The sequence below is a fragment of the Schistocerca piceifrons genome, unplaced genomic scaffold (assembly GCF_021461385.2).
Source record: "Schistocerca piceifrons isolate TAMUIC-IGC-003096 unplaced genomic scaffold, iqSchPice1.1 HiC_scaffold_532, whole genome shotgun sequence".
NCBI classification, from domain to species: Eukaryota; Metazoa; Arthropoda; class Insecta; order Orthoptera; family Acrididae; genus Schistocerca; species Schistocerca piceifrons.
The window spans coordinates 1-25,026 of NW_025728769.1; the positions used below are offsets into that span (position 1 = coordinate 1).

A 25,026-nucleotide genomic window follows, 5' to 3' on the forward strand; every position below is an offset into this window, starting at 1 on the left:
CGAACCTGGGCTTTCCGTAACCACTAAAGTATCGTAGCTGTAACTGTCAGGCGGAGCTAGAATGCTCCATGTATCAAACATATGTGAGCTCAAGGAGGTTACACTTGAAGAAAAAGCGGCAGCTTAACGCGATCACAGCAAAGCCCCCGGCAGCTACGGGATTCGAAACCGCGCCTACAGAGAGTCTGGTGCCTTAAACCAGCGCCTTAAAGCGCTCGGCCACGCTACATGCGCTGCTTGGTGCGCCAGTGTTCCTAGCATTTGTACAAACAGTGCACGCCACAGCTTCCGGTTCTGCTGGGACTGGCTGCTCATCCATCGCACTTCAAACAACTGCCCTTTTCGACTACAGAGAGCAGCGGACGTCTGCGCTCTAGGAGGCGACATTACGTGTTGGGGATGAAGTGGTAGGGCAAACTGCGGCCTGCGGAACACGAGTGAAAAAATCAAGAGAGTACTGTCATTTCGAGTACTCGTCATTGCAACGGCAGCAAGGCAAAACTTTCAAAATTGCCGTGACCAGGATTCGAACCTGGGTTATTGCGGCCACAACGCAATGTCCTAACCACTAGACGATCACGGCCACGGACGCGCCCGCGAAAGCAGCTGCCTGTAATGCAAGTGGCGATACACAGCAGAGCCTAGGCCAAGGTGTACGCCACAGCAGTGTGAGACACGGTCTCCATCACATGTATACGAGCAAATGAACGTGCCTGCGCTGTCAGGACACTAACTACAGTGGTTAGCTGCATTCACCTCCGTGGCAATGTCTTGCAGTCCCCCAAGCCTCTTGACTACAGGTATGTGGCTGGATAACAAGTGGATAGACGCTTCATCTCTCTCGCCGTCAGGTGTTGCCGTGAATCATACTTAACGTAGCTTTCTGCACGCGTCAGCGTAGCGTCAGTCGAGCAAAGTCGAGACAAGTCGCATAAGAGGAGCAACAAAAACGCGCGATTCCGGTACCGGGAATCGAACCCGGGCCTCCTGGGTGAGAGCCAGGTATCCTAGCCACTAGACCACACCGGATAACGACGGCAGTGCTCTTTCCAGCGAACGCAGCAGCCACCCACGGTTAACTGACGACAACTGTAAAAAATCCGCTCTCTCGCGTTATAGAACGGCGTGCCCCGGACGCATTTCGGGGAGACGGACGCCAGCAATGATGAGAGCAAAAGGTGCCTACAAATCCTGTCGTTGCACCACGCACTGTTCTACGGCAATTCACCAAGCAGACGCTCACGCCTTGTTGTGCTGTTTCCTTTGCGGGCAATGAGTGCACCTGCCTTCGACACGGGAAACATTACACGTTTGGCAGGAGTGGGATTGGAACCCACGCCTCCGAAGAGAATGGTGCCTGAAACCAGCGCCTTAGACCGCTCGGCCACGCTACCTACACAACACGCGCGTCACAAGAGCTGCGTCCTACCCCACGAGAACACACCGCAACGGCACAAAAATGAGACGTAAAAAGTGGCAACGGTGGGATTCGAACCCACGCCTCCGAAGAGACTGGTGCCTAAAACCAGCGCCTTAGACCGCTCGGCCACGTTACCGTTGGAGCAGCAGCCGCAAAACGTTTCGTTTGTACTACAAAGATCACTTCGAAATGGAAGTATCTTGGCAATCGCCGTGCCATGTATTTCCACTGCTCTCCCACTGGAAGCGTCTCTTTAGGCCATCCACAGCAAGAAAAAGCCGTGCCCGCCGTATGGTAGCGACGCCACTTGTCTGTAGCTGTCGCAGTTAAGGAGACAGCGTCAAGAGACGTTTTCGTGCCGTGACCAGGTTTCGAACCTGGGCTTTCCGTAACCACTAAAGTATCGTAGCTGTAACTGTCAGGCGGAGCTAGAATGCTCCATGTATCAAACATATGTGAGCTCAAGGAGGTTACACTTGAAGAAAAAGCGGCAGCTTAACGCGATCACAGCAAAGCCCCCGGCAGCTACGGGATTCGAAACCGCGCCTACAGAGAGTCTGGTGCCTTAAACCAGCGCCTTAAAGCGCTCGGCCACGCTACATGCGCTGCTTGGTGCGCCAGTGTTCCTAGCATTTGTACAAACAGTGCACGCCACAGCTTCCGGTTCTGCTGGGACTGGCTGCTCATCCATCGCACTTCAAACAACTGCCCTTTTCGACTACAGAGAGCAGCGGACGTCTGCGCTCTAGGAGGCGACATTACGTGTTGGGGATGAAGTGGTAGGGCAAACTGCGGCCTGCGGAACACGAGTGAAAAAATCAAGAGAGTACTGTCATTTCGAGTACTCGTCATTGCAACGGCAGCAAGGCAAAACTTTCAAAATTGCCGTGACCAGGATTCGAACCTGGGTTATTGCGGCCACAACGCAATGTCCTAACCACTAGACGATCACGGCCACGGACGCGCCCGCGAAAGCAGCTGCCTGTAATGCAAGTGGCGATACACAGCAGAGCCTAGGCCAAGGTGTACGCCACAGCAGTGTGAGACACGGTCTCCATCACATGTATACGAGCAAATGAACGTGCCTGCGCTGTCAGGACACTAACTACAGTGGTTAGCTGCATTCACCTCCGTGGCAATGTCTTGCAGTCCCCCAAGCCTCTTGACTACAGGTATGTGGCTGGATAACAAGTGGATAGACGCTTCATCTCTCTCGCCGTCAGGTGTTGCCGTGAATCATACTTAACGTAGCTTTCTGCACGCGTCAGCGTAGCGTCAGTCGAGCAAAGTCGAGACAAGTCGCATAAGAGGAGCAACAAAAACGCGCGATTCCGGTACCGGGAATCGAACCCGGGCCTCCTGGGTGAGAGCCAGGTATCCTAGCCACTAGACCACACCGGATAACGACGGCAGTGCTCTTTCCAGCGAACGCAGCAGCCACCCACGGTTAACTGACGACAACTGTAAAAAATCCGCTCTCTCGCGTTATAGAACGGCGTGCCCCGGACGCATTTCGGGGAGACGGACGCCAGCAATGATGAGAGCAAAAGGTGCCTACAAATCCTGTCGTTGCACCACGCACTGTTCTACGGCAATTCACCAAGCAGACGCTCACGCCTTGTTGTGCTGTTTCCTTTGCGGGCAATGAGTGCACCTGCCTTCGACACAGGAAACATTACACGTTTGGCAGGAGTGGGATTGGAACCCACGCCTCCGAAGAGAATGGTGCCTGAAACCAGCGCCTTAGACCGCTCGGCCACGCTACCTACACAACACGCGCGTCACAAGAGCTGCGTCCTACCCCACGAGAACACACCGCAACGGCACAAAAATGAGACGTAAAAAGTGGCAACGGTGGGATTCGAACCCACGCCTCCGAAGAGACTGGTGCCTAAAACCAGCGCCTTAGACCGCTCGGCCACGTTACCGTTGGAGCAGCAGCCGCAAAACGTTTCGTTTGTACTACAAAGATCACTTCGAAATGGAAGTATCTTGGCAATCGCCGTGCCATGTATTTCCACTGCTCTCCCACTGGAAGCGTCTCTTTAGGCCATCCACAGCAAGAAAAAGCCGTGCCCGCCGTATGGTAGCGACGCCACTTGTCTGTAGCTGTCGCAGTTAAGGAGACAGCGTCAAGAGACGTTTTCGTGCCGTGACCAGGTTTCGAACCTGGGCTTTCCGTAACCACTAAAGTATCGTAGCTGTAACTGTCAGGCGGAGCTAGAATGCTCCATGTATCAAACATATGTGAGCTCAAGGAGGTTACACTTGAAGAAAAAGCGGCAGCTTAACGCGATCACAGCAAAGCCCCCGGCAGCTACGGGATTCGAAACCGCGCCTACAGAGAGTCTGGTGCCTTAAACCAGCGCCTTAAAGCGCTCGGCCACGCTACATGCGCTGCTTGGTGCGCCAGTGTTCCTAGCATTTGTACAAACAGTGCACGCCACAGCTTCCGGTTCTGCTGGGACTGGCTGCTCATCCATCGCACTTCAAACAACTGCCCTTTTCGACTACAGAGAGCAGCGGACGTCTGCGCTCTAGGAGGCGACATTACGTGTTGGGGATGAAGTGGTAGGGCAAACTGCGGCCTGCGGAACACGAGTGAAAAAATCAAGAGAGTACTGTCATTTCGAGTACTCGTCATTGCAACGGCAGCAAGGCAAAACTTTCAAAATTGCCGTGACCAGGATTCGAACCTGGGTTATTGCGGCCACAACGCAATGTCCTAACCACTAGACGATCACGGCCACGGACGCGCCCGCGAAAGCAGCTGCCTGTAATGCAAGTGGCGATACACAGCAGAGCCTAGGCCAAGGTGTACGCCACAGCAGTGTGAGACACGGTCTCCATCACATGTATACGAGCAAATGAACGTGCCTGCGCTGTCAGGACACTAACTACAGTGGTTAGCTGCATTCACCTCCGTGGCAATGTCTTGCAGTCCCCCAAGCCTCTTGACTACAGGTATGTGGCTGGATAACAAGTGGATAGACGCTTCATCTCTCTCGCCGTCAGGTGTTGCCGTGAATCATACTTAACGTAGCTTTCTGCACGCGTCAGCGTAGCGTCAGTCGAGCAAAGTCGAGACAAGTCGCATAAGAGGAGCAACAAAAACGCGCGATTCCGGTACCGGGAATCGAACCCGGGCCTCCTGGGTGAGAGCCAGGTATCCTAGCCACTAGACCACACCGGATAACGACGGCAGTGCTCTTTCCAGCGAACGCAGCAGCCACCCACGGTTAACTGACGACAACTGTAAAAAATCCGCTCTCTCGCGTTATAGAACGGCGTGCCCCGGACGCATTTCGGGGAGACGGACGCCAGCAATGATGAGAGCAAAAGGTGCCTACAAATCCTGTCGTTGCACCACGCACTGTTCTACGGCAATTCACCAAGCAGACGCTCACGCCTTGTTGTGCTGTTTCCTTTGCGGGCAATGAGTGCACCTGCCTTCGACACAGGAAACATTACACGTTTGGCAGGAGTGGGATTGGAACCCACGCCTCCGAAGAGAATGGTGCCTGAAACCAGCGCCTTAGACCGCTCGGCCACGCTACCTACACAACACGCGCGTCACAAGAGCTGCGTCCTACCCCACGAGAACACACCGCAACGGCACAAAAATGAGACGTAAAAAGTGGCAACGGTGGGATTCGAACCCACGCCTCCGAAGAGACTGGTGCCTAAAACCAGCGCCTTAGACCGCTCGGCCACGTTACCGTTGGAGCAGCAGCCGCAAAACGTTTCGTTTGTACTACAAAGATCACTTCGAAATGGAAGTATCTTGGCAATCGCCGTGCCATGTATTTCCACTGCTCTCCCACTGGAAGCGTCTCTTTAGGCCATCCACAGCAAGAAAAAGCCGTGCCCGCCGTATGGTAGCGACGCCACTTGTCTGTAGCTGTCGCAGTTAAGGAGACAGCGTCAAGAGACGTTTTCGTGCCGTGACCAGGTTTCGAACCTGGGCTTTCCGTAACCACTAAAGTATCGTAGCTGTAACTGTCAGGCGGAGCTAGAATGCTCCATGTATCAAACATATGTGAGCTCAAGGAGGTTACACTTGAAGAAAAAGCGGCAGCTTAACGCGATCACAGCAAAGCCCCCGGCAGCTACGGGATTCGAAACCGCGCCTACAGAGAGTCTGGTGCCTTAAACCAGCGCCTTAAAGCGCTCGGCCACGCTACATGCGCTGCTTGGTGCGCCAGTGTTCCTAGCATTTGTACAAACAGTGCACGCCACAGCTTCCGGTTCTGCTGGGACTGGCTGCTCATCCATCGCACTTCAAACAACTGCCCTTTTCGACTACAGAGAGCAGCGGACGTCTGCGCTCTAGGAGGCGACATTACGTGTTGGGGATGAAGTGGTAGGGCAAACTGCGGCCTGCGGAACACGAGTGAAAAAATCAAGAGAGTACTGTCATTTCGAGTACTCGTCATTGCAACGGCAGCAAGGCAAAACTTTCAAAATTGCCGTGACCAGGATTCGAACCTGGGTTATTGCGGCCACAACGCAATGTCCTAACCACTAGACGATCACGGCCACGGACGCGCCCGCGAAAGCAGCTGCCTGTAATGCAAGTGGCGATACACAGCAGAGCCTAGGCCAAGGTGTACGCCACAGCAGTGTGAGACACGGTCTCCATCACATGTATACGAGCAAATGAACGTGCCTGCGCTGTCAGGACACTAACTACAGTGGTTAGCTGCATTCACCTCCGTGGCAATGTCTTGCAGTCCCCCAAGCCTCTTGACTACAGGTATGTGGCTGGATAACAAGTGGATAGACGCTTCATCTCTCTCGCCGTCAGGTGTTGCCGTGAATCATACTTAACGTAGCTTTCTGCACGCGTCAGCGTAGCGTCAGTCGAGCAAAGTCGAGACAAGTCGCATAAGAGGAGCAACAAAAACGCGCGATTCCGGTACCGGGAATCGAACCCGGGCCTCCTGGGTGAGAGCCAGGTATCCTAGCCACTAGACCACACCGGATAACGACGGCAGTGCTCTTTCCAGCGAACGCAGCAGCCACCCACGGTTAACTGACGACAACTGTAAAAAATCCGCTCTCTCGCGTTATAGAACGGCGTGCCCCGGACGCATTTCGGGGAGACGGACGCCAGCAATGATGAGAGCAAAAGGTGCCTACAAATCCTGTCGTTGCACCACGCACTGTTCTACGGCAATTCACCAAGCAGACGCTCACGCCTTGTTGTGCTGTTTCCTTTGCGGGCAATGAGTGCACCTGCCTTCGACACAGGAAACATTACACGTTTGGCAGGAGTGGGATTGGAACCCACGCCTCCGAAGAGAATGGTGCCTGAAACCAGCGCCTTAGACCGCTCGGCCACGCTACCTACACAACACGCGCGTCACAAGAGCTGCGTCCTACCCCACGAGAACACACCGCAACGGCACAAAAATGAGACGTAAAAAGTGGCAACGGTGGGATTCGAACCCACGCCTCCGAAGAGACTGGTGCCTAAAACCAGCGCCTTAGACCGCTCGGCCACGTTACCGTTGGAGCAGCAGCCGCAAAACGTTTCGTTTGTACTACAAAGATCACTTCGAAATGGAAGTATCTTGGCAATCGCCGTGCCATGTATTTCCACTGCTCTCCCACTGGAAGCGTCTCTTTAGGCCATCCACAGCAAGAAAAAGCCGTGCCCGCCGTATGGTAGCGACGCCACTTGTCTGTAGCTGTCGCAGTTAAGGAGACAGCGTCAAGAGACGTTTTCGTGCCGTGACCAGGTTTCGAACCTGGGCTTTCCGTAACCACTAAAGTATCGTAGCTGTAACTGTCAGGCGGAGCTAGAATGCTCCATGTATCAAACATATGTGAGCTCAAGGAGGTTACACTTGAAGAAAAAGCGGCAGCTTAACGCGATCACAGCAAAGCCCCCGGCAGCTACGGGATTCGAAACCGCGCCTACAGAGAGTCTGGTGCCTTAAACCAGCGCCTTAAAGCGCTCGGCCACGCTACATGCGCTGCTTGGTGCGCCAGTGTTCCTAGCATTTGTACAAACAGTGCACGCCACAGCTTCCGGTTCTGCTGGGACTGGCTGCTCATCCATCGCACTTCAAACAACTGCCCTTTTCGACTACAGAGAGCAGCGGACGTCTGCGCTCTAGGAGGCGACATTACGTGTTGGGGATGAAGTGGTAGGGCAAACTGCGGCCTGCGGAACACGAGTGAAAAAATCAAGAGAGTACTGTCATTTCGAGTACTCGTCATTGCAACGGCAGCAAGGCAAAACTTTCAAAATTGCCGTGACCAGGATTCGAACCTGGGTTATTGCGGCCACAACGCAATGTCCTAACCACTAGACGATCACGGCCACGGACGCGCCCGCGAAAGCAGCTGCCTGTAATGCAAGTGGCGATACACAGCAGAGCCTAGGCCAAGGTGTACGCCACAGCAGTGTGAGACACGGTCTCCATCACATGTATACGAGCAAATGAACGTGCCTGCGCTGTCAGGACACTAACTACAGTGGTTAGCTGCATTCACCTCCGTGGCAATGTCTTGCAGTCCCCCAAGCCTCTTGACTACAGGTATGTGGCTGGATAACAAGTGGATAGACGCTTCATCTCTCTCGCCGTCAGGTGTTGCCGTGAATCATACTTAACGTAGCTTTCTGCACGCGTCAGCGTAGCGTCAGTCGAGCAAAGTCGAGACAAGTCGCATAAGAGGAGCAACAAAAACGCGCGATTCCGGTACCGGGAATCGAACCCGGGCCTCCTGGGTGAGAGCCAGGTATCCTAGCCACTAGACCACACCGGATAACGACGGCAGTGCTCTTTCCAGCGAACGCAGCAGCCACCCACGGTTAACTGACGACAACTGTAAAAAATCCGCTCTCTCGCGTTATAGAACGGCGTGCCCCGGACGCATTTCGGGGAGACGGACGCCAGCAATGATGAGAGCAAAAGGTGCCTACAAATCCTGTCGTTGCACCACGCACTGTTCTACGGCAATTCACCAAGCAGACGCTCACGCCTTGTTGTGCTGTTTCCTTTGCGGGCAATGAGTGCACCTGCCTTCGACACAGGAAACATTACACGTTTGGCAGGAGTGGGATTGGAACCCACGCCTCCGAAGAGAATGGTGCCTGAAACCAGCGCCTTAGACCGCTCGGCCACGCTACCTACACAACACGCGCGTCACAAGAGCTGCGTCCTACCCCACGAGAACACACCGCAACGGCACAAAAATGAGACGTAAAAAGTGGCAACCGTGGGATTCGAACCCACGCCTCCGAAGAGACTGGTGCCTAAAACCAGCGCCTTAGACCGCTCGGCCACGTTACCGTTGGAGCAGCAGCCGCAAAACGTTTCGTTTGTACTACAAAGATCACTTCGAAATGGAAGTATCTTGGCAATCGCCGTGCCATGTATTTCCACTGCTCTCCCACTGGAAGCGTCTCTTTAGGCCATCCACAGCAAGAAAAAGCCGTGCCCGCCGTATGGTAGCGACGCCACTTGTCTGTAGCTGTCGCAGTTAAGGAGACAGCGTCAAGAGACGTTTTCGTGCCGTGACCAGGTTTCGAACCTGGGCTTTCCGTAACCACTAAAGTATCGTAGCTGTAACTGTCAGGCGGAGCTAGAATGCTCCATGTATCAAACATATGTGAGCTCAAGGAGGTTACACTTGAAGAAAAAGCGGCAGCTTAACGCGATCACAGCAAAGCCCCCGGCAGCTACGGGATTCGAAACCGCGCCTACAGAGAGTCTGGTGCCTTAAACCAGCGCCTTAAAGCGCTCGGCCACGCTACATGCGCTGCTTGGTGCGCCAGTGTTCCTAGCATTTGTACAAACAGTGCACGCCACAGCTTCCGGTTCTGCTGGGACTGGCTGCTCATCCATCGCACTTCAAACAACTGCCCTTTTCGACTACAGAGAGCAGCGGACGTCTGCGCTCTAGGAGGCGACATTACGTGTTGGGGATGAAGTGGTAGGGCAAACTGCGGCCTGCGGAACACGAGTGAAAAAATCAAGAGAGTACTGTCATTTCGAGTACTCGTCATTGCAACGGCAGCAAGGCAAAACTTTCAAAATTGCCGTGACTAGGATTCGAACCTGGGTTATTGCGGCCACAACGCAATGTCCTAACCACTAGACGATCACGGCCACGGACGCGCCCGCGAAAGCAGCTGCCTGTAATGCAAGTGGCGATACACAGCAGAGCCTAGGCCAAGGTGTACGCCACAGCAGTGTGAGACACGGTCTCCATCACATGTATACGAGCAAATGAACGTGCCTGCGCTGTCAGGACACTAACTACAGTGGTTAGCTGCATTCACCTCCGTGGCAATGTCTTGCAGTCCCCCAAGCCTCTTGACTACAGGTATGTGGCTGGATAACAAGTGGATAGACGCTTCATCTCTCTCGCCGTCAGGTGTTGCCGTGAATCATACTTAACGTAGCTTTCTGCACGCGTCAGCGTAGCGTCAGTCGAGCAAAGTCGAGACAAGTCGCATAAGAGGAGCAACAAAAACGCGCGATTCCGGTACCGGGAATCGAACCCGGGCCTCCTGGGTGAGAGCCAGGTATCCTAGCCACTAGACCACACCGGATAACGACGGCAGTGCTCTTTCCAGCGAACGCAGCAGCCACCCACGGTTAACTGACGACAACTGTAAAAAATCCGCTCTCTCGCGTTATAGAACGGCGTGCCCCGGACGCATTTCGGGGAGACGGACGCCAGCAATGATGAGAGCAAAAGGTGCCTACAAATCCTGTCGTTGCACCACGCACTGTTCTACGGCAATTCACCAAGCAGACGCTCACGCCTTGTTGTGCTGTTTCCTTTGCGGGCAATGAGTGCACCTGCCTTCGACACAGGAAACATTACACGTTTGGCAGGAGTGGGATTGGAACCCACGCCTCCGAAGAGAATGGTGCCTGAAACCAGCGCCTTAGACCGCTCGGCCACGCTACCTACACAACACGCGCGTCACAAGAGCTGCGTCCTACCCCACGAGAACACACCGCAACGGCACAAAAATGAGACGTAAAAAGTGGCAACGGTGGGATTCGAACCCACGCCTCCGAAGAGACTGGTGCCTAAAACCAGCGCCTTAGACCGCTCGGCCACGTTACCGTTGGAGCAGCAGCCGCAAAACGTTTCGTTTGTACTACAAAGATCACTTCGAAATGGAAGTATCTTGGCAATCGCCGTGCCATGTATTTCCACTGCTCTCCCACTGGAAGCGTCTCTTTAGGCCATCCACAGCAAGAAAAAGCCGTGCCCGCCGTATGGTAGCGACGCCACTTGTCTGTAGCTGTCGCAGTTAAGGAGACAGCGTCAAGAGACGTTTTCGTGCCGTGACCAGGTTTCGAACCTGGGCTTTCCGTAACCACTAAAGTATCGTAGCTGTAACTGTCAGGCGGAGCTAGAATGCTCCATGTATCAAACATATGTGAGCTCAAGGAGGTTACACTTGAAGAAAAAGCGGCAGCTTAACGCGATCACAGCAAAGCCCCCGGCAGCTACGGGATTCGAAACCGCGCCTACAGAGAGTCTGGTGCCTTAAACCAGCGCCTTAAAGCGCTCGGCCACGCTACATGCGCTGCTTGGTGCGCCAGTGTTCCTAGCATTTGTACAAACAGTGCACGCCACAGCTTCCGGTTCTGCTGGGACTGGCTGCTCATCCATCGCACTTCAAACAACTGCCCTTTTCGACTACAGAGAGCAGCGGACGTCTGCGCTCTAGGAGGCGACATTACGTGTTGGGGATGAAGTGGTAGGGCAAACTGCGGCCTGCGGAACACGAGTGAAAAAATCAAGAGAGTACTGTCATTTCGAGTACTCGTCATTGCAACGGCAGCAAGGCAAAACTTTCAAAATTGCCGTGACCAGGATTCGAACCTGGGTTATTGCGGCCACAACGCAATGTCCTAACCACTAGACGATCACGGCCACGGACGCGCCCGCGAAAGCAGCTGCCTGTAATGCAAGTGGCGATACACAGCAGAGCCTAGGCCAAGGTGTACGCCACAGCAGTGTGAGACACGGTCTCCATCACATGTATACGAGCAAATGAACGTGCCTGCGCTGTCAGGACACTAACTACAGTGGTTAGCTGCATTCACCTCCGTGGCAATGTCTTGCAGTCCCCCAAGCCTCTTGACTACAGGTATGTGGCTGGATAACAAGTGGATAGACGCTTCATCTCTCTCGCCGTCAGGTGTTGCCGTGAATCATACTTAACGTAGCTTTCTGCACGCGTCAGCGTAGCGTCAGTCGAGCAAAGTCGAGACAAGTCGCATAAGAGGAGCAACAAAAACGCGCGATTCCGGTACCGGGAATCGAACCCGGGCCTCCTGGGTGAGAGCCAGGTATCCTAGCCACTAGACCACACCGGATAACGACGGCAGTGCTCTTTCCAGCGAACGCAGCAGCCACCCACGGTTAACTGACGACAACTGTAAAAAATCCGCTCTCTCGCGTTATAGAACGGCGTGCCCCGGACGCATTTCGGGGAGACGGACGCCAGCAATGATGAGAGCAAAAGGTGCCTACAAATCCTGTCGTTGCACCACGCACTGTTCTACGGCAATTCACCAAGCAGACGCTCACGCCTTGTTGTGCTGTTTCCTTTGCGGGCAATGAGTGCACCTGCCTTCGACACAGGAAACATTACACGTTTGGCAGGAGTGGGATTGGAACCCACGCCTCCGAAGAGAATGGTGCCTGAAACCAGCGCCTTAGACCGCTCGGCCACGCTACCTACACAACACGCGCGTCACAAGAGCTGCGTCCTACCCCACGAGAACACACCGCAACGGCACAAAAATGAGACGTAAAAAGTGGCAACGGTGGGATTCGAACCCACGCCTCCGAAGAGACTGGTGCCTAAAACCAGCGCCTTAGACCGCTCGGCCACGTTACCGTTGGAGCAGCAGCCGCAAAACGTTTCGTTTGTACTACAAAGATCACTTCGAAATGGAAGTATCTTGGCAATCGCCGTGCCATGTATTTCCACTGCTCTCCCACTGGAAGCGTCTCTTTAGGCCATCCACAGCAAGAAAAAGCCGTGCCCGCCGTATGGTAGCGACGCCACTTGTCTGTAGCTGTCGCAGTTAAGGAGACAGCGTCAAGAGACGTTTTCGTGCCGTGACCAGGTTTCGAACCTGGGCTTTCCGTAACCACTAAAGTATCGTAGCTGTAACTGTCAGGCGGAGCTAGAATGCTCCATGTATCAAACATATGTGAGCTCAAGGAGGTTACACTTGAAGAAAAAGCGGCAGCTTAACGCGATCACAGCAAAGCCCCCGGCAGCTACGGGATTCGAAACCGCGCCTACAGAGAGTCTGGTGCCTTAAACCAGCGCCTTAAAGCGCTCGGCCACGCTACATGCGCTGCTTGGTGCGCCAGTGTTCCTAGCATTTGTACAAACAGTGCACGCCACAGCTTCCGGTTCTGCTGGGACTGGCTGCTCATCCATCGCACTTCAAACAACTGCCCTTTTCGACTACAGAGAGCAGCGGACGTCTGCGCTCTAGGAGGCGACATTACGTGTTGGGGATGAAGTGGTAGGGCAAACTGCGGCCTGCGGAACACGAGTGAAAAAATCAAGAGAGTACTGTCATTTCGAGTACTCGTCATTGCAACGGCAGCAAGGCAAAACTTTCAAAATTGCCGTGACCAGGATTCGAACCTGGGTTATTGCGGCCACAACGCAATGTCCTAACCACTAGACGATCACGGCCACGGACGCGCCCGCGAAAGCAGCTGCCTGTAATGCAAGTGGCGATACACAGCAGAGCCTAGGCCAAGGTGTACGCCACAGCAGTGTGAGACACGGTCTCCATCACATGTATACGAGCAAATGAACGTGCCTGCGCTGTCAGGACACTAACTACAGTGGTTAGCTGCATTCACCTCCGTGGCAATGTCTTGCAGTCCCCCAAGCCTCTTGACTACAGGTATGTGGCTGGATAACAAGTGGATAGACGCTTCATCTCTCTCGCCGTCAGGTGTTGCCGTGAATCATACTTAACGTAGCTTTCTGCACGCGTCAGCGTAGCGTCAGTCGAGCAAAGTCGAGACAAGTCGCATAAGAGGAGCAACAAAAACGCGCGATTCCGGTACCGGGAATCGAACCCGGGCCTCCTGGGTGAGAGCCAGGTATCCTAGCCACTAGACCACACCGGATAACGACGGCAGTGCTCTTTCCAGCGAACGCAGCAGCCACCCACGGTTAACTGACGACAACTGTAAAAAATCCGCTCTCTCGCGTTATAGAACGGCGTGCCCCGGACGCATTTCGGGGAGACGGACGCCAGCAATGATGAGAGCAAAAGGTGCCTACAAATCCTGTCGTTGCACCACGCACTGTTCTACGGCAATTCACCAAGCAGACGCTCACGCCTTGTTGTGCTGTTTCCTTTGCGGGCAATGAGTGCACCTGCCTTCGACACAGGAAACATTACACGTTTGGCAGGAGTGGGATTGGAACCCACGCCTCCGAAGAGAATGGTGCCTGAAACCAGCGCCTTAGACCGCTCGGCCACGCTACCTACACAACACGCGCGTCACAAGAGCTGCGTCCTACCCCACGAGAACACACCGCAACGGCACAAAAATGAGACGTAAAAAGTGGCAACGGTGGGATTCGAACCCACGCCTCCGAGGAGACTGGTGCCTAAAACCAGCGCCTTAGACCGCTCGGCCACGTTACCGTTGGAGCAGCAGCCGCAAAACGTTTCGTTTGTACTACAAAGATCACTTCGAAATGGAAGTATCTTGGCAATCGCCGTGCCATGTATTTCCACTGCTCTCCCACTGGAAGCGTCTCTTTAGGCCATCCACAGCAAGAAAAAGCCGTGCCCGCCGTATGGTAGCGACGCCACTTGTCTGTAGCTGTCGCAGTTAAGGAGACAGCGTCAAGAGACGTTTTCGTGCCGTGACCAGGTTTCGAACCTGGGCTTTCCGTAACCACTAAAGTATCGTAGCTGTAACTGTCAGGCGGAGCTAGAATGCTCCATGTATCAAACATATGTGAGCTCAAGGAGGTTACACTTGAAGAAAAAGCGGCAGCTTAACGCGATCACAGCAAAGCCCCCGGCAGCTACGGGATTCGAAACCGCGCCTACAGAGAGTCTGGTGCCTTAAACCAGCGCCTTAAAGCGCTCGGCCACGCTACATGCGCTGCTTGGTGCGCCAGTGTTCCTAGCATTTGTACAAACAGTGCACGCCACAGCTTCCGGTTCTGCTGGGACTGGCTGCTCATCCATCGCACTTCAAACAACTGCCCTTTTCGAGTACAGAGAGCAGCGGACGTCTGCGCTCTAGGAGGCGACATTACGTGTTGGGGATGAAGTGGTAGGGCAAACTGCGGCCTGCGGAACACGAGTGAAAAAATCAAGAGAGTACTGTCATTTCGAGTACTCGTCATTGCAACGGCAGCAAGGCAAAACTTTCAAAATTGCCGTGACCAGGATTCGAACCTGGGTTATTGCGGCCACAACGCAATGTCCTAACCACTAGACGATCACGGCCACGGACGCGCCCGCGAAAGCAGCTGCCTGTAATGCAAGTGGCGATACACAGCAGAGCCTAGGCCAAGGTGTACGCCACAGCAGTGTGAGACACGGTCTCCATCACATGTATACGAGCAAATGAACGTGCCTGCGCTGTCAGGACACTAACTACAGTGGTTAGCTGCATTCACCTCCGTGGCAATGTCTTGCAGTCCCCCAAGCCTCTTGACTACAGGTATGTGGCTGGATAACAAGTGGATAGACGCTTCATCTCTCTCGCCGTCAGGTGTTGCCGTGAATCATACTTAACGTAGCTTTCTGCACGCGTCAGCGTAGCGTCAGTCGAGCAAAGTCGAGACAAGTCGCATAAGAGGAGCAACAAAAACGCGCGATTCCGGTACCGGGAATCGAACCCGGGCCTCCTGGGTGAGAGCCAGGTATCCTAGCCACTAGACCACACCGGATAACGACGGCAGTGCTCTTTCCAGCGAACGCAGCAGCCACCCACGGTTAACTGACGACAACTGTAAAAAATCCGCTCTCTCGCGTTATAGAACGGCGTGCCCCGGACGCATTTCGGGGAGACGGACGCCAGCAATGATGAGAGCAAAAGGTGCCTACAAATCCTGTCGTTGCACCACGCACTGTTCTACGGCAATTCACCAAGCAGACGCTCACGCCTTGTTGTGCTGTTTCCTTTGCGGGCAATGAGTGCACCTGCCTTCGACACAGGAAACATTACACGTTTGGCAGGAGTGGGATTGGAACCCACGCCTCCGAAGAGAATGGTGCCTGAAACCAGCGCCTTAGACCGCTCGGCCACGCTACCTACACAACACGCGCGTCACAAGAGCTGCGTCCTACCCCACGAGAACACACCGCAACGGCACAAAAATGAGACGTAAAAAGTGGCAACGGTGGGATTCGAACCCACGCCTCCGAGGAGACTGGTGCCTAAAACCAGCGCCTTAGACCGCTCGGCCACGTTACCGTTGGAGCAGCAGCCGCAAAACGTTTCGTTTGTACTACAAAGATCACTTCGAAATGGAAGTATCTTGGCAATCGCCGTGCCATGTATTTCCACTGCTCTCCCACTGGAAGCGTCTCTTTAGGCCATCCACAGCAAGAAAAAGCCGTGCCCGCCGTATGGTAGCGACGCCACTTGTCTGTAGCTGTCGCAGTTAAGGAGACAGCGTCAAGAGACGTTTTCGTGCCGTGACCAGGTTTCGAACCTGGGCTTTCCGTAACCACTAAAGTATCGTAGCTGTAACTGTCAGGCGGAGCTAGAATGCTCCATGTATCAAACATATGTGAGCTCAAGGAGGTTACACTTGAAGAAAAAGCGGCAGCTTAACGCGATCACAGCAAAGCCCCCGGCAGCTACGGGATTCGAAACCGCGCCTACAGAGAGTCTGGTGCCTTAAACCAGCGCCTTAAAGCGCTCGGCCACGCTACATGCGCTGCTTGGTGCGCCAGTGTTCCTAGCATTTGTACAAACAGTGCACGCCACAGCTTCCGGTTCTGCTGGGACTGGCTGCTCATCCATCGCACTTCAAACAACTGCCCTTTTCGACTACAGAGAGCAGCGGACGTCTGCGCTCTAGGAGGCGACATTACGTGTTGGGGATGAAGTGGTAGGGCAAACTGCGGCCTGCGGAACACGAGTGAAAAAATCAAGAGAGTACTGTCATTTCGAGTACTCGTCATTGCAACGGCAGCAAGGCAAAACTTTCAAAATTGCCGTGACCAGGATTCGAACCTGGGTTATTGCGGCCACAACGCAATGTCCTAACCACTAGACGATCACGGCCACGGACGCGCCCGCGAAAGCAGCTGCCTGTAATGCAAGTGGCGATACACAGCAGAGCCTAGGCCAAGGTGTACGCCACAGCAGTGTGAGACACGGTCTCCATCACATGTATACGAGCAAATGAACGTGCCTGCGCTGTCAGGACACTAACTACAGTGGTTAGCTGCATTCACCTCCGTGGCAATGTCTTGCAGTCCCCCAAGCCTCTTGACTACAGGTATGTGGCTGGATAACAAGTGGATAGACGCTTCATCTCTCTCGCCGTCAGGTGTTGCCGTGAATCATACTTAACGTAGCTTTCTGCACGCGTCAGTCGAGCAAAGTCGAGACAAGTCGCATAAGAGGAGCAACAAAAACGCGCGATTCCGGTACCGGGAATCGAACCCGGGCCTCCTGGGTGAGAGCCAGGTATCCTAGCCACTAGACCACACCGGATAACGACGGCAGTGCTCTTTCCAGCGAACGCAGCAGCCACCCACGGTTAACTGACGACAACTGTAAAAAATCCGCTCTCTCGCGTTATAGAACGGCGTGCCCCGGACGCATTTCGGGGAGACGGACGCCAGCAATGATGAGAGCAAAAGGTGCCTACAAATCCTGTCGTTGCACCACGCACTGTTCTACGGCAATTCACCAAGCAGACGCTCACGCCTTGTTGTGCTGTTTCCTTTGCGGGCAATGAGTGCACCTGCCTTCGACACAGGAAACATTACACGTTTGGCAGGAGTGGGATTGGAACCCACGCCTCCGAAGAGAATGGTGCCTGAAACCAGCGCCTTAGACCGCTCGGCCACGCTACCTACACAACACGCGCGTCACAAGAGCTGCGTCCTACCCCACGAGAACACACCGCAACGGCACAAAAATGAGACGTAAAAAGTGGCAACGGTGGGATTCGAACCCACGCCTCCGAGGAGACTGGTGCCTAAAACCAGCGCCTTAGACCGCTCGGCCACGTTACCGTTGGAGCAGCAGCCGCAAAACGTTTCGTTTGTACTACAAAGATCACTTCGAAATGGAAGTATCTTGGCAATCGCCGTGCCATGTATTTCCACTGCTCTCCCACTGGAAGCGTCTCTTTAGGCCATCCACAGCAAGAAAAAGCCGTGCCCGCCGTATGGTAGCGACGCCACTTGTCTGTAGCTGTCGCAGTTAAGGAGACAGCGTCAAGAGACGTTTTCGTGCCGTGACCAGGTTTCGAACCTGGGCTTTCCGTAACCACTAAAGTATCGTAGCTGTAACTGTCAGGCGGAGCTAGAATGCTCCATGTATCAAACATATGTGAGCTCAAGGAGGTTACACTTGAAGAAAAAGCGGCAGCTTAACGCGATCACAGCAAAGCCCCCGGCAGCTACGGGATTCGAAACCGCGCCTACAGAGAGTCTGGTGCCTTAAACCAGCGCCTTAAAGCGCTCGGCCACGCTACATGCGCTGCTTGGTGCGCCAGTGTTCCTAGCATTTGTACAAACAGTGCACGCCACAGCTTCCGGTTCTGCTGGGACTGGCTGCTCATCCATCGCACTTCAAACAACTGCCCTTTTCGACTACAGAGAGCAGCGGACGTCTGCGCTCTAGGAGGCGACATTACGTGTTGGGGATGAAGTGGTAGGGCAAACTGCGGCCTGCGGAACACGAGTGAAAAAATCAAGAGAGTACTGTCATTTCGAGTACTCGTCATTGCAACGGCAGCAAGGCAAAACTTTCAAAATTGCCGTGACCAGGATTCGAACCTGGGTTATTGCGGCCACAACGCAATGTCCTAACCACTAGACGATCACGGCCACGGACGCGCCCGCGAAAGCAGCTGCCTGTAATGCAAGTGGCGATACACAGCAGAGCCTAGGCCAAGGTGTACGCCACAGCAGTGTGAGACACGGTCTCCATCACATGTATACGAGCAAATGAACGTGCCTGCGCTGTCAGGACACTAACTACAGTGGTTAGCTGCATTCACCTCCGTGGCAATGTCTTGCAGTCCCCCAAGCCTCTTGACTACAGGTATGTGGCTGGATAACAAGTGGATAGACGCTTCATCTCTCTCGCCGTCAGGTGTTGCCGTGAATCATACTTAACGTAGCTTTCTGCACGCGTCAGCGTAGCGTCAGTCGAGCAAAGTCGAGACAAGTCGCATAAGAGGAGCAACAAAAACGCGCGATTCCGGTACCGGGAATCGAACCCGGGCCTCCTGGGTGAGAGCCAGGTATCCTAGCCACTAGACCACACCGGATAACGACGGCAGTGCTCTTTCCAGCGAACGCAGCAGCCACCCACGGTTAACTGACGACAACTGTAAAAAATCCGCTCTCTCGCGTTATAGAACGGCGTGCCCCGGACGCATTTCGGGGAGACGGACGCCAGCAATGATGAGAGCAAAAGGTGCCTACAAATCCTGTCGTTGCACCACGCACTGTTCTACGGCAATTCACCAAGCAGACGCTCACGCCTTGTTGTGCTGTTTCCTTTGCGGGCAATGAGTGCACCTGCCTTCGACACAGGAAACATTACACGTTTGGCAGGAGTGGGATTGGAACCCACGCCTCCGAAGAGAATGGTGCCTGAAACCAGCGCCTTAGACCGCTCGGCCACGCTACCTACACAACACGCGCGTCACAAGAGCTGCGTCCTACCCCACGAGAACACACCGCAACGGCACAAAAATGAGACGTAAAAAGTGGCAACGGTGGGATTCGAACCCACGCCTCCGAGGAGACTGGTGCCTAAAACCAGCGCCTTAGACCGCTCGGCCACGTTACCGTTGGAGCAGCAGCCGCAAAACGTTTCGTTTGTACTACAAAGATCACTTCGAAATGGAAGTATCTTGGCAATCGCCGTGCCATGTATTTCCACTGCTCTCCCACTGGAAGCGTCTCTTTAGGCCATCCACAGCAAGAAAAAGCCGTGCCCGCCGTATGGTAGCGACGCCACTTGTCTGTAGCTGTCGCAGTTAAGGAGACAGCGTCAAGAGACGTTTTCGTGCCGTGACCAGGTTTCGAACCTGGGCTTTCCGTAACCACTAAAGTATCGTAGCTGTAACTGTCAGGCGGAGCTAGAATGCTCCATGTATCAAACATATGTGAGCTCAAGGAGGTTACACTTGAAGAAAAAGCGGCAGCTTAACGCGATCACAGCAAAGCCCCCGGCAGCTACGGGATTCGAAACCGCGCCTACAGAGAGTCTGGTGCCTTAAACCAGCGCCTTAAAGCGCTCGGCCACGCTACATGCGCTGCTTGGTGCGCCAGTGTTCCTAGCATTTGTACAAACAGTGCACGCCACAGCTTCCGGTTCTGCTGGGACTGGCTGCTCATCCATCGCACTTCAAACAACTGCCCTTTTCGAGTACAGAGAGCAGCGGACGTCTGCGCTCTAGGAGGCGACATTACGTGTTGGGGATGAAGTGGTAGGGCAAACTGCGGCCTGCGGAACACGAGTGAAAAAATCAAGAGAGTACTGTCATTTCGAGTACTCGTCATTGCAACGGCAGCAAGGCAAAACTTTCAAAATTGCCGTGACCAGGATTCGAACCTGGGTTATTGCGGCCACAACGCAATGTCCTAACCACTAGACGATCACGGCCACGGACGCGCCCGCGAAAGCAGCTGCCTGTAATGCAAGTGGCGATACACAGCAGAGCCTAGGCCAAGGTGTACGCCACAGCAGTGTGAGACACGGTCTCCATCACATGTATACGAGCAAATGAACGTGCCTGCGCTGTCAGGACACTAACTACAGTGGTTAGCTGCATTCACCTCCGTGGCAATGTCTTGCAGTCCCCCAAGCCTCTTGACTACAGGTATGTGGCTGGATAACAAGTGGATAGACGCTTCATCTCTCTCGCCGTCAGGTGTTGCCGTGAATCATACTTAACGTAGCTTTCTGCACGCGTCAGCGTAGCGTCAGTCGAGCAAAGTCGAGACAAGTCGCATAAGAGGAGCAACAAAAACGCGCGATTCCGGTACCGGGAATCGAACCCGGGCCTCCTGGGTGAGAGCCAGGTATCCTAGCCACTAGACCACACCGGATAACGACGGCAGTGCTCTTTCCAGCGAACGCAGCAGCCACCCACGGTTAACTGACGACAACTGTAAAAAATCCGCTCTCTCGCGTTATAGAACGGCGTGCCCCGGACGCATTTCGGGGAGACGGACGCCAGCAATGATGAGAGCAAAAGGTGCCTACAAATCCTGTCGTTGCACCACGCACTGTTCTACGGCAATTCACCAAGCAGACGCTCACGCCTTGTTGTGCTGTTTCCTTTGCGGGCAATGAGTGCACCTGCCTTCGACACAGGAAACATTACACGTTTGGCAGGAGTGGGATTGGAACCCACGCCTCCGAAGAGAATGGTGCCTGAAACCAGCGCCTTAGACCGCTCGGCCACGCTACCTACACAACACGCGCGTCACAAGAGCTGCGTCCTACCCCACGAGAACACACCGCAACGGCACAAAAATGAGACGTAAAAAGTGGCAACGGTGGGATTCGAACCCACGCCTCCGAGGAGACTGGTGCCTAAAACCAGCGCCTTAGACCGCTCGGCCACGTTACCGTTGGAGCAGCAGCCGCAAAACGTTTCGTTTGTACTACAAAGATCACTTCGAAATGGAAGTATCTTGGCAATCGCCGTGCCATGTATTTCCACTGCTCTCCCACTGGAAGCGTCTCTTTAGGCCATCCACAGCAAGAAAAAGCCGTGCCCGCCGTATGGTAGCGACGCCACTTGTCTGTAGCTGTCGCAGTTAAGGAGACAGCGTCAAGAGACGTTTTCGTGCCGTGACCAGGTTTCGAACCTGGGCTTTCCGTAACCACTAAAGTATCGTAGCTGTAACTGTCAGGCGGAGCTAGAATGCTCCATGTATCAAACATATGTGAGCTCAAGGAGGTTACACTTGAAGAAAAAGCGGCAGCTTAACGCGATCACAGCAAAGCCCCCGGCAGCTACGGGATTCGAAACCGCGCCTACAGAGAGTCTGGTGCCTTAAACCAGCGCCTTAAAGCGCTCGGCCACGCTACATGCGCTGCTTGGTGCGCCAGTGTTCCTAGCATTTGTACAAACAGTGCACGCCACAGCTTCCGGTTCTGCTGGGACTGGCTGCTCATCCATCGCACTTCAAACAACTGCCCTTTTCGACTACAGAGAGCAGCGGACGTCTGCGCTCTAGGAGGCGACATTACGTGTTGGGGATGAAGTGGTAGGGCAAACTGCGGCCTGCGGAACACGAGTGAAAAAATCAAGAGAGTACTGTCATTTCGAGTACTCGTCATTGCAACGGCAGCAAGGCAAAACTTTCAAAATTGCCGTGACCAGGATTCGAACCTGGGTTATTGCGGCCACAACGCAATGTCCTAACCACTAGACGATCACGGCCACGGACGCGCCCGCGAAAGCAGCTGCCTGTAATGCAAGTGGCGATACACAGCAGAGCCTAGGCCAAGGTGTACGCCACAGCAGTGTGAGACACGGTCTCCATCACATGTATACGAGCAAATGAACGTGCCTGCGCTGTCAGGACACTAACTACAGTGGTTAGCTGCATTCACCTCCGTGGCAATGTCTTGCAGTCCCCCAAGCCTCTTGACTACAGGTATGTGGCTGGATAACAAGTGGATAGACGCTTCATCTCTCTCGCCGTCAGGTGTTGCCGTGAATCATACTTAACGTAGCTTTCTGCACGCGTCAGTCGAGCAAAGTCGAGACAAGTCGCATAAGAGGAGCAACAAAAACGCGCGATTCCGGTACCGGGAATCGAACCCGGGCCTCCTGGGTGAGAGCCAGGTATCCTAGCCACTAGACCACACCGGATAACGACGGCAGTGCTCTTTCCAGCGAACGCAGCAGCCACCCACGGTTAACTGACGACAACTGTAAAAAATCCGCTCTCTCGCGTTATAGAACGGCGTGCCCCGGACGCATTTCGGGGAGACGGACGCCAGCAATGATGAGAGCAAAAGGTGCCTACAAATCCTGTCGTTGCACCACGCACTGTTCTACGGCAATTCACCAAGCAGACGCTCACGCCTTGTTGTGCTGTTTCCTTTGCGGGCAATGAGTGCACCTGCCTTCGACACAGGAAACATTACACGTTTGGCAGGAGTGGGATTGGAACCCACGCCTCCGAAGAGAATGGTGCCTGAAACCAGCGCCTTAGACCGCTCGGCCACGCTACCTACACAACACGCGCGTCACAAGAGCTGCGTCCTACCCCACGAGAACACACCGCAACGGCACAAAAATGAGACGTAAAAAGTGGCAACGGTGGGATTCGAACCCACGCCTCCGAGGAGACTGGTGCCTAAAACCAGCGCCTTAGACCGCTCGGCCACGTTACCGTTGGAGCAGCAGCCGCAAAACGTTTCGTTTGTACTACAAAGATCACTTCGAAATGGAAGTATCTTGGCAATCGCCGTGCCATGTATTTCCACTGCTCTCCCACTGGAAGCGTCTCTTTAGGCCATCCACAGCAAGAAAAAGCCGTGCCCGCCGTATGGTAGCGACGCCACTTGTCTGTAGCTGTCGCAGTTAAGGAGACAGCGTCAAGAGACGTTTTCGTGCCGTGACCAGGTTTCGAACCTGGGCTTTCCGTAACCACTAAAGTATCGTAGCTGTAACTGTCAGGCGGAGCTAGAATGCTCCATGTATCAAACATATGTGAGCTCAAGGAGGTTACACTTGAAGAAAAAGCGGCAGCTTAACGCGATCACAGCAAAGCCCCCGGCAGCTACGGGATTCGAAACCGCGCCTACAGAGAGTCTGGTGCCTTAAACCAGCGCCTTAAAGCGCTCGGCCACGCTACATGCGCTGCTTGGTGCGCCAGTGTTCCTAGCATTTGTACAAACAGTGCACGCCACAGCTTCCGGTTCTGCTGGGACTGGCTGCTCATCCATCGCACTTCAAACAACTGCCCTTTTCGACTACAGAGAGCAGCGGACGTCTGCGCTCTAGGAGGCGACATTACGTGTTGGGGATGAAGTGGTAGGGCAAACTGCGGCCTGCGGAACACGAGTGAAAAAATCAAGAGAGTACTGTCATTTCGAGTACTCGTCATTGCAACGGCAGCAAGGCAAAACTTTCAAAATTGCCGTGACCAGGATTCGAACCTGGGTTATTGCGGCCACAACGCAATGTCCTAACCACTAGACGATCACGGCCACGGACGCGCCCGCGAAAGCAGCTGCCTGTAATGCAAGTGGCGATACACAGCAGAGCCTAGGCCAAGGTGTACGCCACAGCAGTGTGAGACACGGTCTCCATCACATGTATACGAGCAAATGAACGTGCCTGCGCTGTCAGGACACTAACTACAGTGGTTAGCTGCATTCACCTCCGTGGCAATGTCTTGCAGTCCCCCAAGCCTCTTGACTACAGGTATGTGGCTGGATAACAAGTGGATAGACGCTTCATCTCTCTCGCCGTCAGGTGTTGCCGTGAATCATACTTAACGTAGCTTTCTGCACGCGTCAGCGTAGCGTCAGTCGAGCAAAGTCGAGACAAGTCGCATAAGAGGAGCAACAAAAACGCGCGATTCCGGTACCGGGAATCGAACCCGGGCCTCCTGGGTGAGAGCCAGGTATCCTAGCCACTAGACCACACCGGATAACGACGGCAGTGCTCTTTCCAGCGAACGCAGCAGCCACCCACGGTTAACTGACGACAACTGTAAAAAATCCGCTCTCTCGCGTTATAGAACGGCGTGCCCCGGACGCATTTCGGGGAGACGGACGCCAGCAATGATGAGAGCAAAAGGTGCCTACAAATCCTGTCGTTGCACCACGCACTGTTCTACGGCAATTCACCAAGCAGACGCTCACGCCTTGTTGTGCTGTTTCCTTTGCGGGCAATGAGTGCACCTGCCTTCGACACAGGAAACATTACACGTTTGGCAGGAGTGGGATTGGAACCCACGCCTCCGAAGAGAATGGTGCCTGAAACCAGCGCCTTAGACCGCTCGGCCACGCTACCTACACAACACGCGCGTCACAAGAGCTGCGTCCTACCCCACGAGAACACACCGCAACGGCACAAAAATGAGACGTAAAAAGTGGCAACGGTGGGATTCGAACCCACGCCTCCGAGGAGACTGGTGCCTAAAACCAGCGCCTTAGACCGCTCGGCCACGTTACCGTTGGAGCAGCAGCCGCAAAACGTTTCGTTTGTACTACAAAGATCACTTCGAAATGGAAGTATCTTGGCAATCGCCGTGCCATGTATTTCCACTGCTCTCCCACTGGAAGCGTCTCTTTAGGCCATCCACAGCAAGAAAAAGCCGTGCCCGCCGTATGGTAGCGACGCCACTTGTCTGTAGCTGTCGCAGTTAAGG

The 25,026-nt window shown here is 54.2% G+C and overlaps 42 non-coding genes across 42 annotated transcripts; all 42 read right to left on the bottom strand.

Annotated features, from left to right (window-relative positions):
• Positions 1-511: 511 nt before the first annotated feature.
• On the bottom strand, positions 512-583 carry Trnah-gug. Its single transcript has one exon. It is a non-coding gene; the product is annotated as a tRNA-His (tRNA).
• A 374-nt stretch (positions 584-957) lies between these two features.
• Trnae-cuc lies at positions 958-1,029 on the bottom strand. The gene has a single exon. It is a non-coding gene; the product is annotated as a tRNA-Glu (tRNA).
• Positions 1,030-1,474: 445 nt separating this feature from the next.
• Trnal-uag lies at positions 1,475-1,556 on the bottom strand. The gene has a single exon. It is a non-coding gene; the product is annotated as a tRNA-Leu (tRNA).
• A 747-nt stretch (positions 1,557-2,303) lies between these two features.
• Trnah-gug lies at positions 2,304-2,375 on the bottom strand. Its single transcript has one exon. It is a non-coding gene; the product is annotated as a tRNA-His (tRNA).
• Positions 2,376-2,749: 374 nt separating this feature from the next.
• On the bottom strand, positions 2,750-2,821 carry Trnae-cuc. Its single transcript has one exon. It is a non-coding gene; the product is annotated as a tRNA-Glu (tRNA).
• A 445-nt stretch (positions 2,822-3,266) lies between these two features.
• On the bottom strand, positions 3,267-3,348 carry Trnal-uag. The gene has a single exon. It is a non-coding gene; the product is annotated as a tRNA-Leu (tRNA).
• A 747-nt stretch (positions 3,349-4,095) lies between these two features.
• On the bottom strand, positions 4,096-4,167 carry Trnah-gug. The gene has a single exon. It is a non-coding gene; the product is annotated as a tRNA-His (tRNA).
• Positions 4,168-4,541: 374 nt separating this feature from the next.
• Trnae-cuc lies at positions 4,542-4,613 on the bottom strand. Its single transcript has one exon. It is a non-coding gene; the product is annotated as a tRNA-Glu (tRNA).
• Positions 4,614-5,058: 445 nt separating this feature from the next.
• Trnal-uag lies at positions 5,059-5,140 on the bottom strand. The gene has a single exon. It is a non-coding gene; the product is annotated as a tRNA-Leu (tRNA).
• A 747-nt stretch (positions 5,141-5,887) lies between these two features.
• On the bottom strand, positions 5,888-5,959 carry Trnah-gug. Its single transcript has one exon. It is a non-coding gene; the product is annotated as a tRNA-His (tRNA).
• Positions 5,960-6,333: 374 nt separating this feature from the next.
• On the bottom strand, positions 6,334-6,405 carry Trnae-cuc. Its single transcript has one exon. It is a non-coding gene; the product is annotated as a tRNA-Glu (tRNA).
• A 445-nt stretch (positions 6,406-6,850) lies between these two features.
• Trnal-uag lies at positions 6,851-6,932 on the bottom strand. The gene has a single exon. It is a non-coding gene; the product is annotated as a tRNA-Leu (tRNA).
• A 747-nt stretch (positions 6,933-7,679) lies between these two features.
• Positions 7,680-7,751, bottom strand: Trnah-gug. Its single transcript has one exon. It is a non-coding gene; the product is annotated as a tRNA-His (tRNA).
• Positions 7,752-8,125: 374 nt separating this feature from the next.
• Positions 8,126-8,197, bottom strand: Trnae-cuc. The gene has a single exon. It is a non-coding gene; the product is annotated as a tRNA-Glu (tRNA).
• Positions 8,198-8,642: 445 nt separating this feature from the next.
• On the bottom strand, positions 8,643-8,724 carry Trnal-uag. The gene has a single exon. It is a non-coding gene; the product is annotated as a tRNA-Leu (tRNA).
• A 747-nt stretch (positions 8,725-9,471) lies between these two features.
• On the bottom strand, positions 9,472-9,543 carry Trnah-gug. The gene has a single exon. It is a non-coding gene; the product is annotated as a tRNA-His (tRNA).
• Positions 9,544-9,917: 374 nt separating this feature from the next.
• Trnae-cuc lies at positions 9,918-9,989 on the bottom strand. The gene has a single exon. It is a non-coding gene; the product is annotated as a tRNA-Glu (tRNA).
• A 445-nt stretch (positions 9,990-10,434) lies between these two features.
• On the bottom strand, positions 10,435-10,516 carry Trnal-uag. The gene has a single exon. It is a non-coding gene; the product is annotated as a tRNA-Leu (tRNA).
• Positions 10,517-11,263: 747 nt separating this feature from the next.
• Positions 11,264-11,335, bottom strand: Trnah-gug. The gene has a single exon. It is a non-coding gene; the product is annotated as a tRNA-His (tRNA).
• A 374-nt stretch (positions 11,336-11,709) lies between these two features.
• Trnae-cuc lies at positions 11,710-11,781 on the bottom strand. Its single transcript has one exon. It is a non-coding gene; the product is annotated as a tRNA-Glu (tRNA).
• Positions 11,782-12,226: 445 nt separating this feature from the next.
• Positions 12,227-12,308, bottom strand: Trnal-uag. The gene has a single exon. It is a non-coding gene; the product is annotated as a tRNA-Leu (tRNA).
• A 747-nt stretch (positions 12,309-13,055) lies between these two features.
• Positions 13,056-13,127, bottom strand: Trnah-gug. Its single transcript has one exon. It is a non-coding gene; the product is annotated as a tRNA-His (tRNA).
• A 374-nt stretch (positions 13,128-13,501) lies between these two features.
• Positions 13,502-13,573, bottom strand: Trnae-cuc. The gene has a single exon. It is a non-coding gene; the product is annotated as a tRNA-Glu (tRNA).
• A 445-nt stretch (positions 13,574-14,018) lies between these two features.
• On the bottom strand, positions 14,019-14,100 carry Trnal-uag. Its single transcript has one exon. It is a non-coding gene; the product is annotated as a tRNA-Leu (tRNA).
• Positions 14,101-14,847: 747 nt separating this feature from the next.
• On the bottom strand, positions 14,848-14,919 carry Trnah-gug. Its single transcript has one exon. It is a non-coding gene; the product is annotated as a tRNA-His (tRNA).
• Positions 14,920-15,293: 374 nt separating this feature from the next.
• Trnae-cuc lies at positions 15,294-15,365 on the bottom strand. The gene has a single exon. It is a non-coding gene; the product is annotated as a tRNA-Glu (tRNA).
• A 445-nt stretch (positions 15,366-15,810) lies between these two features.
• Trnal-uag lies at positions 15,811-15,892 on the bottom strand. Its single transcript has one exon. It is a non-coding gene; the product is annotated as a tRNA-Leu (tRNA).
• Positions 15,893-16,639: 747 nt separating this feature from the next.
• Positions 16,640-16,711, bottom strand: Trnah-gug. The gene has a single exon. It is a non-coding gene; the product is annotated as a tRNA-His (tRNA).
• Positions 16,712-17,074: 363 nt separating this feature from the next.
• Trnae-cuc lies at positions 17,075-17,146 on the bottom strand. The gene has a single exon. It is a non-coding gene; the product is annotated as a tRNA-Glu (tRNA).
• Positions 17,147-17,591: 445 nt separating this feature from the next.
• On the bottom strand, positions 17,592-17,673 carry Trnal-uag. Its single transcript has one exon. It is a non-coding gene; the product is annotated as a tRNA-Leu (tRNA).
• A 747-nt stretch (positions 17,674-18,420) lies between these two features.
• Positions 18,421-18,492, bottom strand: Trnah-gug. The gene has a single exon. It is a non-coding gene; the product is annotated as a tRNA-His (tRNA).
• A 374-nt stretch (positions 18,493-18,866) lies between these two features.
• Trnae-cuc lies at positions 18,867-18,938 on the bottom strand. The gene has a single exon. It is a non-coding gene; the product is annotated as a tRNA-Glu (tRNA).
• Positions 18,939-19,383: 445 nt separating this feature from the next.
• Trnal-uag lies at positions 19,384-19,465 on the bottom strand. The gene has a single exon. It is a non-coding gene; the product is annotated as a tRNA-Leu (tRNA).
• A 747-nt stretch (positions 19,466-20,212) lies between these two features.
• Trnah-gug lies at positions 20,213-20,284 on the bottom strand. Its single transcript has one exon. It is a non-coding gene; the product is annotated as a tRNA-His (tRNA).
• Positions 20,285-20,658: 374 nt separating this feature from the next.
• Positions 20,659-20,730, bottom strand: Trnae-cuc. Its single transcript has one exon. It is a non-coding gene; the product is annotated as a tRNA-Glu (tRNA).
• A 445-nt stretch (positions 20,731-21,175) lies between these two features.
• Positions 21,176-21,257, bottom strand: Trnal-uag. Its single transcript has one exon. It is a non-coding gene; the product is annotated as a tRNA-Leu (tRNA).
• Positions 21,258-22,004: 747 nt separating this feature from the next.
• Positions 22,005-22,076, bottom strand: Trnah-gug. The gene has a single exon. It is a non-coding gene; the product is annotated as a tRNA-His (tRNA).
• Positions 22,077-22,439: 363 nt separating this feature from the next.
• Trnae-cuc lies at positions 22,440-22,511 on the bottom strand. The gene has a single exon. It is a non-coding gene; the product is annotated as a tRNA-Glu (tRNA).
• A 445-nt stretch (positions 22,512-22,956) lies between these two features.
• Positions 22,957-23,038, bottom strand: Trnal-uag. The gene has a single exon. It is a non-coding gene; the product is annotated as a tRNA-Leu (tRNA).
• Positions 23,039-23,785: 747 nt separating this feature from the next.
• On the bottom strand, positions 23,786-23,857 carry Trnah-gug. Its single transcript has one exon. It is a non-coding gene; the product is annotated as a tRNA-His (tRNA).
• Positions 23,858-24,231: 374 nt separating this feature from the next.
• On the bottom strand, positions 24,232-24,303 carry Trnae-cuc. The gene has a single exon. It is a non-coding gene; the product is annotated as a tRNA-Glu (tRNA).
• A 445-nt stretch (positions 24,304-24,748) lies between these two features.
• Positions 24,749-24,830, bottom strand: Trnal-uag. The gene has a single exon. It is a non-coding gene; the product is annotated as a tRNA-Leu (tRNA).
• Between the last annotated feature and the right edge of the window lie 196 nt (positions 24,831-25,026).